General features: G+C 38.6%; 1 pseudogene; it reads right to left on the reverse strand.

Moving 5' to 3' along the window:
* Positions 1–1,986: 1,986 nt before the first annotated feature.
* LOC101440856 (ribonuclease H2 subunit B pseudogene) lies at positions 1,987–9,537 on the reverse strand (annotated as a pseudogene).
* Positions 9,538–16,833: the final 7,296 nt, after the last annotated feature.

Below are 16,833 nucleotides of genomic sequence, written 5' to 3' on the forward strand. Positions count from 1 at the left end.
AAATAGATAAATGGGACTTCCTCAAAATTAAAGCCTTCTGCACCTCAAAGGAGTTTGTCAAGAAAGTAAAAAGGGAACCCACACAATGGGAGAAAATATTTGGCAACCATATATCTGATAAGAGACTTATAACTTGCATATATAAAGAACTCATATATCTTGAAAACAAAAAGATAAACAACCCATTTAAAAAATGGGAAAAAGATTTAAACAGACACTTCTCCAAAGAAGAAATACAAATGGCTAAAAAGCACATGAAAAAATGCTCCAAATCTCTAGCTATCAGGGAAATGCAAATCAAAACTACAATGAGATACCATCTTACTCCCATAAGATTGGCAGCTATGAAAAAAACAGAAGAATACAAATGCTGGAGAGGATGTGAAGAAAGGGGAACACTCATCCACTGCTGGTGGGAATGCAGAAGGATCCAACCATTCTGGAGGACAGTTTGGTGGTTTCTCAAAAACCTAACCATAGATTTGCCATATGACCCAGCAATACCACTGCTGGGTATATACCCATCAGACCTGAAAACAAGGACACAAACCGATATATGTACACCAATGTTCATAGCAGCATTGTTCACTATCGCCAAAAGTTGGAATCAATCCAAATGCCCATCAACAGACGAGTGGATCAATAAAATGTGGTATATACACACAATGGAATACTACTCGGCTGTAAGAACAAATACAGTACAATCACAAGTGATAACATGGATGAATCTTGAGAATCTTATGTTGAGTGAAGCAACCCAGGCATTGAAGGACAAATATTACATGACCTCAATGATATGAAATAAGCAAACTGCCTCAGAGAGCTAGAGTCTATAAAAGAGGCTTACAGGAAATCCGGGGGTGGAGGAAGGATATGAGTTAACATCTGCAGGGGTGGAATCTGTGATGAGCTGGCGGTAAGTATGAGCACAAAGAAGGGACAAAATGGGGGCAAGGGGTTGCCTTCGGGTGGGGCTTTGTGGGTTTGAGTGGGGCTGGGGATGGGAAGAGGGGTAATATTGTCCAAAAATTCGGGGGGAGGAGGGGCAACATACAAACATGGGAGAGTGTCAGGTGTCCATTGAGAACAAAATGTTGAGAAAATCCTATCAAAGTATAAGTAGGAGGGACACCTGGTTAGGATGCTCAGGGAGTATGGTCTGATGCGGGATGGACTCCGGGGGAATAGCTGAAGGCTCATTTTGCCAAGGTGGGTTGTACCATTGGGAAGAGACCCAAGAAGTGAGAGTTGGGGTGGACCCACAATCTGGGGAGGACTAATGCTGTCAAATAGAGAGAACTGTATCTCTCGTGAGAAAGGATGGCTCCCAGGGCATTAGGGCAGTTGAGAAAGTCAGGTCCTGAATACTGCTGCAAGTATCTCTGGACATGGCTTCTTGGGAAATGGAGATTGGCTGGCGTTGTGGGCCTCAAGGGGAGGGGGAAAATGGATGTGGAATGGATGGAACCAAGGTAAATATGGGGGCAAGAGAGGAGTTCTGTGAGAGTACACGAGGATGAATATAAAACATGTAATATTACACCAGAAACATATAGGGGATGACAGACTAATAATGTAAACCATAAGGCAAAAAATGGGATAACTAAAAAATTTAGAAAACTGTACAATCTAAAGTATGGACCACATAGTAAGCACAGATGTCACCTTGTTTGAAAGCTATTGTCCCGGAATCTGTACATCAGTATCAGGAAATATGATATGAATAAGCTAAAAGATTATCGCTGTGGAAGGGAAAAGGTTTTATGGTGGATCTGGGGAAGTACTGCATATTGTATATATGAATTTCGGTGATCTAAGACTCTTGTGAAGGTGACATTATGTTGGGGTTCACTTTACAGGAAGTTTTGGATCACAGAGTGGTTCAACAATGGCAGCGGAGGAATACTGATATAGGATGTTATTGACAGGATATATATGGCTGACAGGGAGTTATACAGGGCATATGCCCAGGCTATATAGTAATGTCTAGATATACTCATGGTGGAAACAATTAAAAACAACAACTGGGGCGGGTACTGGGCGCCTGGCCGGAGGGTCATGGTCATGGACCCTGGGGAGCAGCAGCAGTCCCCCAGGGGCAACGGCAAGAACCAGGAAGGAAGGAGGGCCCAACAGTGGGTTCCTGATACCAATGGCTTTGCTTTTGAGCCTATACATCTGCAATAAGAACAAGGCCTAGAGTAACACTGTGCCTGGGAGTTTCCTCCTGACAACCTTCATGTTACTCAAATGTGGCCACTCTCACAGCCAAACTCAGCATGTAGATGCTATGCATTCCCCCCAACGTGGGACATGACACCCAGGGATGAGCCTCCCTGGCACCGAGGGATCACTACCACATACCAGCTGAAGATGCAACTAGAAAATGACCTTGAATTAAAGGTTCAATACGGATCAGCAGAATATCCCTGTCTACATATAATAACATTACTTCAAAATGCTGTTTGACCTAATATAAGGGGGAAATGGAAAGGAGAAATGAGAATATAAGGCTATGAGTCTCTAAAAAAGAGTCTGGAGGTTGTCAGAAGGAATGCCCTTATGCACAACTGAGCAGAGTCTAAGAGAAAAATAAAGTAGATACAACCCCAGGTATTGGTTCTTTTGAGGGATAAAAAGACCCACAGGTTCTGTGGTCATGGCAGATGGGGTTCACTGCCATGGCAGATGGCCCTTCTTTGGAGCTAGTGTTTCTACATGATGGAATTGGACTCGGAGGGGATCTCTTCCCACAAGACTTGCATGCTACTTTATTGGAATTGTAGTTGGTGCTGGGGTTTAAGATATATTTAGGGAATTTGAATCTCTGGACTGATAATATGACACCCAGGCCCAGAGCCTCAACAGACTTCAGCTCCTACACTTTGATCTAGTGGACTGACCCCACTCAGCTAACATGGAGTTGAAGAAGGTCAACCACCACACCATGGAGCCTAGAGTGTCTACAACTGAAAGCAGGAGGAGTGCATCCATTATCCATGTGGAATCTAAGCCCCCACTTGACATAGATGTGCAACGGACACAACCAATCCAATGTCCACAGAGAAAATGCGGAATGGGTGTGGGAAGGGTAGCCATGGTGGCTGCTGGGTTTGGGGAATGGGAGGAAGAGATGAGATGTGGAGGCGTTTTCGGGACGTGGAGTTGTCCTGGGTGGGGCTTCACGTACAATTACAGGACATTGGAGATCCCCCCAGGGCCCACTGGATGGAACGTGGGAGAGTGTGGGCTATGATGTGGACCATTGACTACGGGGTGCAGTGATGTTCAGAGATGTACTTACTGGGTGCAATGGATGTGTCGTGATGGTCAGGGGGAGTGTTGCGGTGGGGGGAGTGGGGGGTGGGGGCGGTGGGGTTATTGGGACCTGGTATTTTTTGAATGTAATTTGTAAAAATAAATAATTTTAATAAAAAAAAAAAGATCAGTTAACATTCAAAAAAAAAAAAAAAAGAAACAGGAAGGCATGACACAGCTAAAAGAACAAGATAAGCTTCCAGATGATATAAAAGAGTTGAGACAACTAATTATAGATGTTTAAATATTCTTAATAAATTCAATGAGATGGCTAAAGAGATTAAGGATATAAAGAAAACATTGGATAAGAGCAAACAAAATTTTGAAAGCATACATAGAAAATTAGCAGATCTTATGGGAATGAAAGGTGCAAAAATGAAATTAAAAAAAACCACTGGAGTCATATAACAGCAGATTTGAAGAGCCAAAAGAAAGAATTGGTAAGCTTGAAGACATAGCCTCTGAAAGTGAACATAAAAAAGAAGAGATGAAGAAAAAAATGGGAAAAAATAGATCAAGGATTCAGGGAACTAAACAACAGTAAGAGACATGCAAATATATGTGCCAAGGATGTCCCAAAAGGAGTAGAGAAGCAAAAAGGGGCAGAAGGAATATTTGAAGAAATAATGGTAGAAAATTCCCAAACACTATTGAAGGACATAGGTATCCATGTCCAAGAAGCACAACATACTCCCATCTGAATAAATCTGAATAGACCAACTCCAAGACACTTACTAATCAGAATGTCAAATGCCAAAGACGAAGAGAGAATTCTGAGAACACAAGAGTAAAGCAATGGATAATATATAAGGGAAACCCATAAGATTAAGTGCCAATTTCTCATCAGAAATCATGAAGACAAGGAAACAGTGGTATGATATATTTAAGGTACTGCAAGAGAAAAACTTCCAGCCAAGAACCTTATATCTCGCAAGATTGTCTTTAAAAAATGTTGGGGAGTTTAGAATATTCACAGATAAACAGAAACCGAGAGGGTTTATAACAAAGTTCCTTGCAGGAATTATTAAAGGGTATGCTGTAGTCTGAAAAGACAAGACAGGAGAGAGGGGCTTGGAAGAGAATCTAGAAATAAAGATTATATGAATATAAGTAACAAAAATTCTGAAAGAGTGGTGAAAATAAAATATGACAGGTAAAACACAAATGTAAAAATGGAAGAATGAGAACTGCCTTTACAGTAATTACATTGAATGTTAATGAATTAAACTCACCAATCAAAAACACAAACTGGGAGAAGGGATAAGAAAATATGAGCAATCTATGTGATTTCTGCAAGAGACTCACCTTAAACCCAAGGATGCCAATACATTGAAAGTGAAAAACTGAAAAAAGATACTCCACGAATGCAGTAACAAAATGGAAAAAAAAAAAAAAGCCAGAGTAACTATACTTATATCAGATGAAATAGACTTCAAAATCCACTAGGAATATGATATCTGAAGAGGAAGTCAGGGAAGAAATCTATTTACAATAGCAATTAAAATAATCAAATAAGTAGGAATAAGCTTAACCAAAGATGGAAAGCACTTATTTTCAGAAAACTACAATGCATAGTCAAAAGAAGTAAAAAAAAAGACCTAAATAATTGGAATAACTTTCCATGCTCATGGTTTGGAAGACTAAATATCATTAAGATGTCAATTCTACCCAAATTGATATACAGACTCAATGCAGTCCTGATAAAAATTCCACTAGAATTTTTAAAATAAATGGGAAACACAATTATCAAATTTATTTGGAAAAGTAATGGGTCTCAAATAGCCAGAAACATAAAAAGGAAAGGCAAAGTTGGAGAACTCTCACTTCCAGATTTTAAATCATATTACCTAGCTGCAGTGTAAAAATAGCATGGTATTGGCATCAAGACAGACATGTAGACCAATGGCACAAAACTGATGGTTCATTAACAGACTCTTACTTCTATGGTTAAGTGATTTTTGACAAGCCTCTCAAACCCACTTGCTTGTGCAGAATAGTCCATTCAACAAATGGTGCTGAGAGAACTGGGTATCCATAGCCAAAAGAAAGAAAAAGGACCCCTATCTCACACCTTATACAATATTTAACTCAAAATATATTTAAAACCTAAATATGAAAGCAAGAACTGTAAAACTTCTAGAAGAAAATGTAGGAAAAATCATCAAGACCTGGTGGTAGTTGGTGGATTCTTAAAGGAGGTAAGAGATGGACTACTCATGCTTAATGTATGCAGAAGTTTTAATTAACTTTACTGTAAAACTGTGGAAATGTATAGAGTTGATGGTAATATAGTATAGTGAGTAACAGCTGGTATATAAATGGGAATGTGCCTGGAAAGTGTAGTCTAGAGATATAAATGTCAATTGAAAGAAGGCTAGAGAATAATCTACTGAATAACAGTAAACCCAGAGGTGGGTGAGAATTGTGATTGATGGTATAGAGGCAAGAGTGTCCTTTGTGAGCTAGAGTAGATGTACATCACTATTGCAGGGTGGTGAGAATGTAGAGAAGGATGGGAAAAATACAACTGGAGTGACCTATGGTCTGTGGTTAACAGGAATACTGCAATATTCATGCAAAAATGCCAAAGATGTACTGTGTTGATAATGGAGGAGTATGGAAAAAGTAACCAAATGTATGCAGTGGACCAAGGTGAGTGGTAATAGTCTGACATTATCTTATAATCTATAATAAATGTTCCACCATGGTGTGGTGTGTTGATAGAGGGGTGTTGTATGGGAATTCTGCACATGTACGTGATTGTGTTGTAAGTTCAAAACTTCTGTAATAATAATATAAAAAAATAACAATTTGGGGAAAAATACACCAAAGGTAAAATATAGACTATGGTAGTACTAAGATTTTGACAATATTCTTTCATAATTTGTAACAAATATCTCACAACAATGCAAGGTGTTAGTGGTGGGTTGATGTATGGGACCCCTGTATGATGTTATGCATGTTTGTTTTATAAGTTCACAATTTTCCTACACCTTTATTGTCTATGTTTGTTCATATATAAATGATATAAATAATAATAATACAGTGGGTTGGGGGAAAAATACACCAAATGTAAGATACTTTGGTTAGTAGTAATATTTTGAGGATGCTCTTTAATAATTATTTAAAGATGTTTCACAACCATGTAAGGTATTGGTGGTAGGGTGAGTTATGAGAACACTGAATGATGTTATGTATGTTTGTTTTGGAAATTCAATTACTATAGATTTATTGTTTATGTATGAGTGATATTCCTCCATAGATTTTTCAAAAATGTAAAGTAGTTAGGTTTACTTAATATATTGAGAGTTGCATGGGATGTGCTGGCAAATTAATAGGAATTTTCTAACCTTCTGTTGTTAAATTTGAGTGAATAAAAAGTTATTTATAGAAGTGTTTCAGAACTTATATGATGTTCTTAGAGAGCTGTCAAAGTCTCTACTCTCCATTATGTAACCTAGTACTGATCTTCATGATCTTAGACAGCAGTAAAATATTACTGGTTATAATTTTGGTTATTTTTTTTTAATGTTGGATGCCACATAAACAACAAAGTTTCTTGATCAGTTAAATTGTATTACTCTGGTGTTTCTCTGGAAGGACTGGCAATCAGCTACATATCAGTGCTTTGTCTTCAGCAAATAAATGACTTTAAATGAGAAGCAAGGCTAGTGTATAAACCTTGCTCCATGGGTCAATTTCACAACCCTAGTAAAATTGAAAATGTAACAGGGTCAAATACCTTGCAAACAAAGCCATTTAAATAGCTTCAGTCTCGAAGCCAAACTCAGCATGTAAATGTGTTGTCTTCCCCTCAGCATGGGACATGACTCCTGGGGATGAGCCTCCCTGGTGCTAAGGGATTACTACCAGGTACCAGCTGATGGTGTAACTAGAAAATGACCTTGAATAAAAGGGTCAACTCGGACCAGAGAATATCTCAGTCTACATATAATACCAGGAGTTAAAAATGTTTTTTGACCCGAATAAAAGGGGGTAATGGAAAGGACAAATGAGTTTATATGGCTATGAGTCTCCAAAAAGAGCTGGGAGGTTATCAGAGGGGTTGCCCTTATGCACACCTGAGCAGAGTCCTAGAGACAGATAAAGTAGATACAAGCCCAGGTATTGGTTCTTCTGAGGGCTACAGAGACCCACAGGTTCTATGGTCATGGCAGATTGAGTTCAGTGCCATGTCAGTTGGTCCTACTTTGGAGGTTGTGTTTCTGTGTGATGGAGCTGGACTCAGATGTGATCTTGGTCCATAAGTCTCTCCTGTTACTTTTACGGAGCTGGACTCAGATGTGATCTTGGTCCATAAGTCTCTCCTGTTACTTTTACCAGAACTGTAGTTGGTGCTGGGGTTTATTTAATGTATACCCAGGGGACCTGAATCTCTGGACTGACCATGTGATAGCCAGGCCCTGAGCCTCAACAGACTTGCAACCCCTACACTCTGGTTTACCCCACTCAGCTAACATGGAGGTAAAAAAGATTAACCACCACACCAGGGAGTCAAGAGTGCCTATGACTGAAAGCAGGAGGATTGCATCCAGCATCCATGTGGAATCTAAGCCCTCTCTTGATATAGATGTGGAGTGGACACAACCATTCTAAGGTCCACAGGATGGAGGAATAGAGTATGGATTAGAGTGGACTTACTGATATTCTATTCATGAACTATTGTGATTAGTAATCGAAGAAAATGTGGCATTGGTGTGGAGAAAGTGGCCATGGTGGCTCCTGGGGGTAGGGAGTGGGAGGAAGAGATGTGATGTGGGAGCATTTTTGGGGGTTGGAGTTGTCCTGGGTGGTGCTGCAGGGACAGTTACCAGACATTGTATGTCCTCCCATGGCCCACTGGATGGAACATGGGAGAGTGTGGGCTATGATGTGGACCACTGACCATGATGTGTAGCAGTGCTCAGAGATGTATTCACCAAATGCAATTAATGTCTCATGATGATGGAGGAGGTTGTTGTTATGGGGGGGGGGAGTGGGGTGAGGGGAGTGGGGGGTATATGGGGATCTCATATTTTTTGAATCTATCATTAAATAGATAAAGACAAAAAATAGAAATAAAAATAAATAAATAAATAATTAGCTTCAGATGTAGTTAATATAGTCTGTACAAACTCTCAACCAAGCTTATACCCAATTACAATTAAACTTGCATTGTATATTTATGAAAAACAAAATCCAACTTTAAGAGTCCTCATGGGAAGACATGGGTGTCAATAGAGACCCATAGCGTAGTCCAGTCTACAACTGGATGTGGTGCCTATAGCATTCCCAGCTGGCTAAAGGTAGTAGTTTCCTGCCAAATTAGTTGAGGTGTCAGCTGATTTGGCCCAAGGTCACTCTTTATTGTTAAAAGAGCCAAGCACTGTTTGCTAGTATCTAATCCTAAGAAAATCCCAGCATGTGTCAGCTAGAACGCTGACCTTTTATGAAATCCAATTGGTTTCTCTTTCTTATATGCAAATTCTCCACTGTAATACTTTAAACCCAATCATCCTTGTCTGAAGCAGGTGTGCCTCAATATTGTGAGGTTGTGGATTCTCAGTTCTCATCCCTAGGTCCAGACTTATTAAAAAACAAAACACACACACACACCTTATTACTGGAAAACTGGTCACCAGATAAAAATGCAGCCGACTGTACCCAAGATCCAACATTGATGTCACTGGCTTTTAATGCTGCTACAGTCTGACAGACCTTTTTTTCCAACCACTTTAGTGTCTTCTCTTTGCTGTATTTGTAATATTTCTTGCTGTCTATTTCTTTTCCCTTTGTCACATGGTGAAGTAACTTCTCCATTTGGGGAAGTTTCAGCAATAATGTGCAATTTGAAAACATGTCATCCACCACCACATGATCTAGGGGCTGAAACTTGCCCTCTTTATCAGTCTTTTTAATATAGTGGAGAACCAGAAATAAGGGACCCATTGGTGTGGAAAAGTGAAGATGACCTTCTGATTGAACTGACTGGTTTATAAACCAAGAATGGCATTTTTTCTTAAAAACTTTTATTTCAAACAGCTACTGTAGACACATATTGAACAAGTAAATAGCTCCTTCCCTTGTACATGGGTTAACTAATTTTACAAACATGAGCCCACTTTTGATCTTCTTTAGAGCATTTTTAAAATAATCTGGGAGCAGGAGCATGTGCTGCAGGGCGCATGCCTCGCCCCCTGGCTCCCCACGGACCACCATGCTCTCCCTGGCTGGGAGCCCAGCTGACCACGGCCAAGCAGGGCCCATTCCCGCGGAGCGCAAGGGGCCTGGAGGGCCAGGGGGCGGGCGGCCTGGGCATGCATTTTTAACAAGAAAATAATTTTTGTTATTGTTCACTACTGAGATTAGGGTCATAAATTAATTCAGCATTTAAAGACAAAAAGGTGATTAAATATGGAAAAGAAATAAGGTTATTTCTACATATTCTATTTAATCCTTAAAAAAATTGGATCACTTCGTCTTTTAATATTCCCAAGACTGTAGCTTTATATCGTGTACAGTGTAGAATTAATATGCATCAATGTTATACTTCCGCAACAAGGTTCGACCTTCCTAACTGCTCAGTATTTAAGAGCCAGCTTCTTTTTTTTGTCTTTATTTATTGTTTTTTTAATGCTACATTCAAAAAATATGAGGTCCCCATATACCCCCCACCCCACCCCTCCCCCCATAGCAACAATCTCCTCCATCATCACGAGACATTCACTGCATTTGGTGAATACATCTCTAAGCAGCACTGCACCTCATGGTCAATGGTCCACATTATAGCCCACACTCTCCCACAGTCCACCCAGTGGGCCATGGGAGGACATACAATGTCCAGTAACTGTCCCTGCAGCATCACCTAGGACAACTTCAAGTCCCAAAAACGCCTCCACATCTCATCTCTTCCTCCCATTCCCCACCCACAGCAGCCACTATGGCCACTTTCTCCACACCAATGCCACATTTTCTTCGATTACTAATCACAATAGTTCATGAATAGAATATCAGTAAGTCCACTCTAATCCATAGTCTATTCCTCCATCCTGTGGACCTTGGAATGGTTGTGTCCACTCCACATCTATATCAAGAGGGGGCTTAGATTCCACATGGATGCTGGATGCAATCTTCCTGCTTTCAGTTGTAGGCACTCTTGGAAGAGCCAGCTTCTTGTGAGCGCTTGGCCCTACTGAAGACTTAATGCCCAACCATGTTATAGAAAGTGACTACCATGCCAGAGATGTCCTCATGATTGAGTTCGATGTATCCATTACTTCACCAATGGATTTTGTGCTTTCTACTCTAAAAAATTTTACCTTTACATCTCCTAATTTCCAGAAGAATGGGTGAATGTTATATTTCTAACCTGGGAAACAGATATCAACCAAACCTGAACTGATGACTGTAACATGGTAATGTAGGGAAAAGTGGGAAAATAAGGACTTTGTGACAAGTGAATGTTGTGGAATTCTCAATACTAGGCCCGGCACTGTTCTGAGGATGAAATAACTGATATCTAAACATATTCCATTCATTTTCTTTTCTGTCACCATTAAAAATATTATTTTTGGTATGTAATGTAAGCATCTTTATTTAGTATATTTCCTTAAAATCTTCAAAATTCTTTCAATCCAAGATAAATGCATTCATCTCTTATCCTGAAAATACAATAGAAATTATAGTGAAGAAAACTTTAAAATGTTATGAACATCCATGGTGAAGACAATGTAAATGCACTCAGGAATTAATCCGAATACATTTCTTGAAGGCAGCCGGTCGGCTGCACCACGGGGGAGCAGCGCAGCAAGGTGGCTCATGGACCGGTTCCGCCGGGGGAGAGGGCCTTCCTCATGCTGCTGGCGTGGATACAGGTTGTCAGGGCGATGCTCTGCCTCACTCAGGGAACCGCCGCCGGGCCGCAAACTAGCTGCGGCGATGAGGACCACGCTACAACCTCACGTGGACACTGGCCAGAAGAAGCAGGAGACTTTATTGACAGAGGCTGGAGAGCCAGGGTGCACGAGCTCCTGCGTGATCTGTGGGCGAGTTCGGGGAAGAGGAGGGGAAGGGGGGTTATATAGGGATATGGTAATTTAGGGGCTTGCCAGTCAGGCTGGCGAGGTGCATGCGCCTTGGCCTTGCCCCATGACTCAGCATCCATGACTCAGCATGACTCAGCACCTATGACTCAGCACTGTGACTCAGCACTGTGACGGCACCCAGGCCCACAACACGGCCTAGGCTCCCTTCAATTTCTGAATACATTTTGGAAGACAATATCCAAAATGTATTCACCAAATGCAATGAATGTGCCATGATGATAAAAGAGGTTGTTGATGTGGGAGGAGTGGGGTGAGGGGGGTGGGAGGTATGTGGGGACCTCTTATATTTTTTTAATGTAACATTAAAAAAAAACAAGGGAAAAAAACTGGCTTTGATTGAATGAGAAAGGAAGACTTAAGTGATATTATATAGAAAAGCACTAAGAGTGGTTGAGGTTGGGCAATTTAAAAATCAGAAATGTGGAGCTTAAAGTTGAGGGAAAGAACATGTGATTCAGAAACCTTGTACAGTGTCTTATCCTTTCATTAAAGAAACCTTAACTCTGTGAGCTTTATCATTTAACACAAGGAGTACTCAGCAGGCATCCATGTGCATGTCTGAAAATACCTATTTAAGGTTGCTTCTCTATTGAACTAGAAAATTATGTTGTCAGGGAAACCAGGGACAGCTTTTGTGGATTGTAAACATATTTTAGATGATGCAAATATAATCAGGCAATTAATGAGACAGTGGAACATTTAAGACATCTTGTAAATATACTTAAAGTGAAGAAGGATGTTTTGAGCTGTTTTGCTATAAGAAAAAGAAATCTCAGATTAAATATAGTTAGATTGCTAATGCTACTAATGTAAATTACATATATATAATTTCAAGTATTTGAAAGTATATTTGAAGAACATTTATTATAATACAGAATTAAAACAAAAATATTGTGTATATGAATGAAATAAATAATATCTATTCTGAGATAGAAATCAAATTGATGATAATACTCATTTTCTAAATCTAGGAAAAATTCTTGAGGAAAACACTTAAGTCTCAAGAATAATAGCCTACCTCATTCCAACAAAATAAATAAAATACACACTCAGAAATATCAATACTAAATATTAAAAATCTGTAAAATTAATATCATATAGTAGAGTGAAAATTGAACAAAAATAAAACCCCAAACCCATATCTGGATATCTGGAAAGGTGCTGAAATGTATCTCCTGGCTTCCTAAGTGTGGCACTTGGCCTGTTACGTTGGCAGTGATGTCTTTTCCCAGGGAACAGCTATGCAGAAGACCCAGGTCTGAACAAACCAATTAAAAAACCTGCATTATGGAGTTCTCAATTATTACAATATTGAAAACTAAATGTAAGGTTATATTTTAGAAATTGGAGGACTATTAAAAAATCAGGCCTTTACTAGGATTATTATTTTTGGAAAACTTAAGACTTGTATTAATAGAATATTTGCTTCTATAATGAATAAAAGGTACTGAGACATATTAAGCTTGGCAAGTTCTTTGTAACAACTGCAGATAAAAGATTGAATAAGGGTAATTTCATTAAGGATGAACATTCTCTAGATAAGGATTTTAAAGTAGAAAGCCAGCCTTACAGTTATTGAATAACAAAATATTAAAAGGTTAATATGTTTTAACTTCAAATTCTAGCTCAGACTTTGGGAAAGAATGACAAACTCCACCTTGAGAGGATATGTTTGAAAATCTTATTTGTGGGAAAAGTGTATCAAGGGTACAAGCAATGTGGTGTACTCAGAGAAAAATTGCATACCATTTATTGCTCCATCTCACCCCACTCTGAGTATTGATTCCCTGTACTTCATCATGAAGAAAGCTTAAATGAACTGAGCATGGCATGCATCTGTTCATCAAGAGCTCAGGAAGAGACAAAAAGATTTCTGATAATAACTGAGTTGAAGGGCAGGCAGGTCTTTAAGAGTATATCTTTCCAATGAGGGAAGCAGCTCTTCCTGTTTTTCAACTTTAACTTTTCCTCATTGCACAGTTGTGACTCCTTTCTATTATTTTATTAAATAGCTGCTACCCCTGTACAAGAATGAATGCAAAAAAAAGAAAAAAAAAGAAATTTAAACAGTAGATTTCTCTAATCCAAAGCACTCAATATTTTCTTCTAGGATGGCAGTATCCAGGAACTTAAAGTTCTTTCAAAGATATAGGCACCTGTTAAGATATTCATATAAAGACATAGTATTCTCCACATGATGGCATTCTTTATTTTTAGTTTAAAATTATCTCAAATATTGAAAGACATATTACAATGTGAGATTTATTTTAAGAAGAATGCATGAACTTAACTAAGGTGGTATTGGGTATGAAAAACTTTCACACAGGTATATAAAATCACTAGCTTACCTGTAGCCAACACACAAAAAAATACAAATGGACAAAAAAACTACTTAAACTAGGCAATTTTAAGAAAACATCAAGTATAAATAAACTTCTTTGGAATTCATTTTTAAGAATTTTTTAATCTGTAAATTCCCTGCTTGGGAACTAAATACATTTATTGAAAATTCTGTCTGGATAATGTAAAACTCTCTTTCACAGTCTATAGATGATAGGGTTTATTAATGCAGCACCATGGAGGAAAACACGGTGTGAGGAGTTTTAGGAGAAGCTTTCTTTGCAATGGGACCTAAGACAGCAGTCACCCCAGAAGTTACAAACAAAATGAGAGTCGACAACTCAGGGGGACATGTGGATAAGACTTTGTTCTAGAATTAGCTACAGGCTTCCACAGAATTCTTCCTAAGCACCTTTGAAAATGTATAAATATGTGACATAAACAAAAATGCAGAATATACTAAGACAATGCAAGCACTCACAGGACAAAAGCCTCAGAAAATCTAACATTTGAAGAGGATATCTGAAAAATTTTAGGTGAATCACAGAAATATTGGTGGATCACATCTGATTCTGTGAAGGGAAGCCTGAACATTGTCCCAGCATGATGGACAGGCATATAATAAATAAATAATGATCAACAGACATCTAATAAAGCCATGTCTCTTTAATTCCATGGGAATAGAACTCAAAGGAGGATTTTGGTGGGCAAAAAATGCCAAAAATATACTACCTGAGGTTTTCTGGTCTTTTGAAAATATAATTTAATGGAATTTATATACTATCACTTCTCAATTTTTTGCGCATTTTTTGCTATCCTTTGCACTCTTAAAAGTAATGAAGACACAATGAAATTTCCATTAAGTGGCATATATATTTACCATATTAGATATTAAAAGGTGTACAAGTGTAAATACTTATTTAATTTATTAAACAAATGAATCCTGTATACATTAATATATTAACACATTTTGTCTAAAATATGTTTGTTTTTAAAACCAAAGCATAGTGAGACATTGTTTTGTACTTATGAAAATCTCTTTAAATGTACCGTGTTAAGAGAGAGCTGGAATTTCCTAGCTGTGTCTTTATTCATTCTTTGGAGTAAAGACAGCCTCACACAGATATATTGCCAAAAAATGGAAACAGTATTTGATTAGCACTTTCAGATAATCATTAATACATCTTCACAATATTGAAATTCTACAAAAACTTCAACAAGTGGTTACTTATAAAGAATACTTGCAGTTTATAATCTGAAAACATGCAAAGAACTTTCATATTGTGTTAAATTTAAATTTGTTGAAATTAAAACATTGAATGTTTTCACGCCCATGCATGATTTTGTAACACTATATATTGCTCATCTAGAAAATACTGGTTTATGTATTTGGTGAACTTTCAGATAATGGAATTGTGATCAATTTTATTGCGTTTTGTATAACTCAAATATTTTATTTTGAATTCATTTCTACAGAGGAAATTTGTAGTTGCTTTGCAGTATTTCCCTTCAGTTATGGAATGAAACATATCCCACACAAAGATATGTTCATGTCCTAACTCTTGTTCTAGTGAGAACTCATTTGTAAATAGCACCTTCCAAAATCCTCCTTACTTAAAATAAAGCAAAAATAAATCATAATTGGCCCCAACCAATGTGACTGGAGATCTTTAAAGAAGAGATCTGGACACAAGATGAGCAGATGGAGAGGAAGATGGTCATGTGACAGAGGTAGAGACTGAGTCATGGAATTCTGGTAAGTCAATAATGTATAAGTCTACAGTTTTCAGAGAATGTATGATCTGCTGACACCTTCACTTGAACTTCCAGCCTCTAAATACATTTCTGTTGATTAAGCCAACCTGTTAGTGATCCTTTGTTACTAAAGTGCTGGCAAATTAAAACATCATTCTTCTCTTTTGGACTATGGCTAGAATATTGCAAATTTATTTTCTAAAATAAAATTGAGCTGCCCTGTGGGCCATTTTGCTAGGAGGCTTCTTTCCATGCCTCTGCACTCTCCTGGTTCCAGACTTTGGGACCTCCCTCGGCCAGCCTTTGGGATTCTGTCTTCCTGCTGTCCTCTCTCTCTCTCATGGCAGTATCAATACGGTGACTTCTTTTTCCTCTCTCTCTGTTTATATCAGCTCTAGTAAGAAGTTGGAGATTCAACCTGACACAAGCTTAACTAATGTAGTCCAATGAAAAGGCCTCACACCCACACTACTGGATTCATTCAAAAACATAATATTCTCTTTTTGGGATCCATAAAAGAACTCCAAACTGTCACACTCTATCTTCTGGATCTCAGAAACACATGTTGTTTCCATGTGCAAGACACAATCATTGTATCACAATATTTCAGAATTTCATATCATTTCAGTACACATTAAAATCAGTTATTTTGGGAGCCCAGGGAAGATGATCAGCCGCCAGTAGCTGGTCAGGGCTTCCCCTTTCTTGTGCCACCAGCTGCATGCAGCTCCTGCCCCTTGAGAGGCCACAGGGTCTCAAACAAGGACCCCACCCCCATCCCAGCAAGTAGATGCCCTAGAAATAATGCAATGATCTTCACAATGAAGACTCTGGAAAATTCTCACTGGGAACTGTGGAAATTGAAGGAAAGATTTTCAGAAGGAAATAGTTTTGTTTTATTTGTTTGTTTTTTATGTACTTTTTTTTGAAGATACATAGATCACAAAAATGTATTAAAAAAATATGAGGCCTCCATATACCCCACACACACCCTCACCCCACTCCTCCCACATCAACAATCTCCATCCTCATTGTGGCACATTCATTGCATTTGGGGAATACATTTTGGAACACTGCTGCACCACATGGACAATAGTTTACATTGTAGTTTATGCTCTCCCCCAGTACATTCAGTGGGTTATGGTAGGATATACAATGTCCAGCAACCATCCATGCATTATCATCGAGGACAAATCCAAGTGCTGAAATGCCCCCACATCACATCCCTTCTTCCCTCTCCCTGCCATCGCCAGGGACCATAGTCACTTTCTCCACATCAAAGCTACAATTTCTTCCATTATTAATTAAAATAGTT

The sequence above is a fragment of the Dasypus novemcinctus genome, chromosome 11 (assembly GCF_030445035.2).
Source record: "Dasypus novemcinctus isolate mDasNov1 chromosome 11, mDasNov1.1.hap2, whole genome shotgun sequence".
Classification (NCBI taxonomy): Eukaryota; Metazoa; Chordata; class Mammalia; order Cingulata; family Dasypodidae; genus Dasypus; species Dasypus novemcinctus.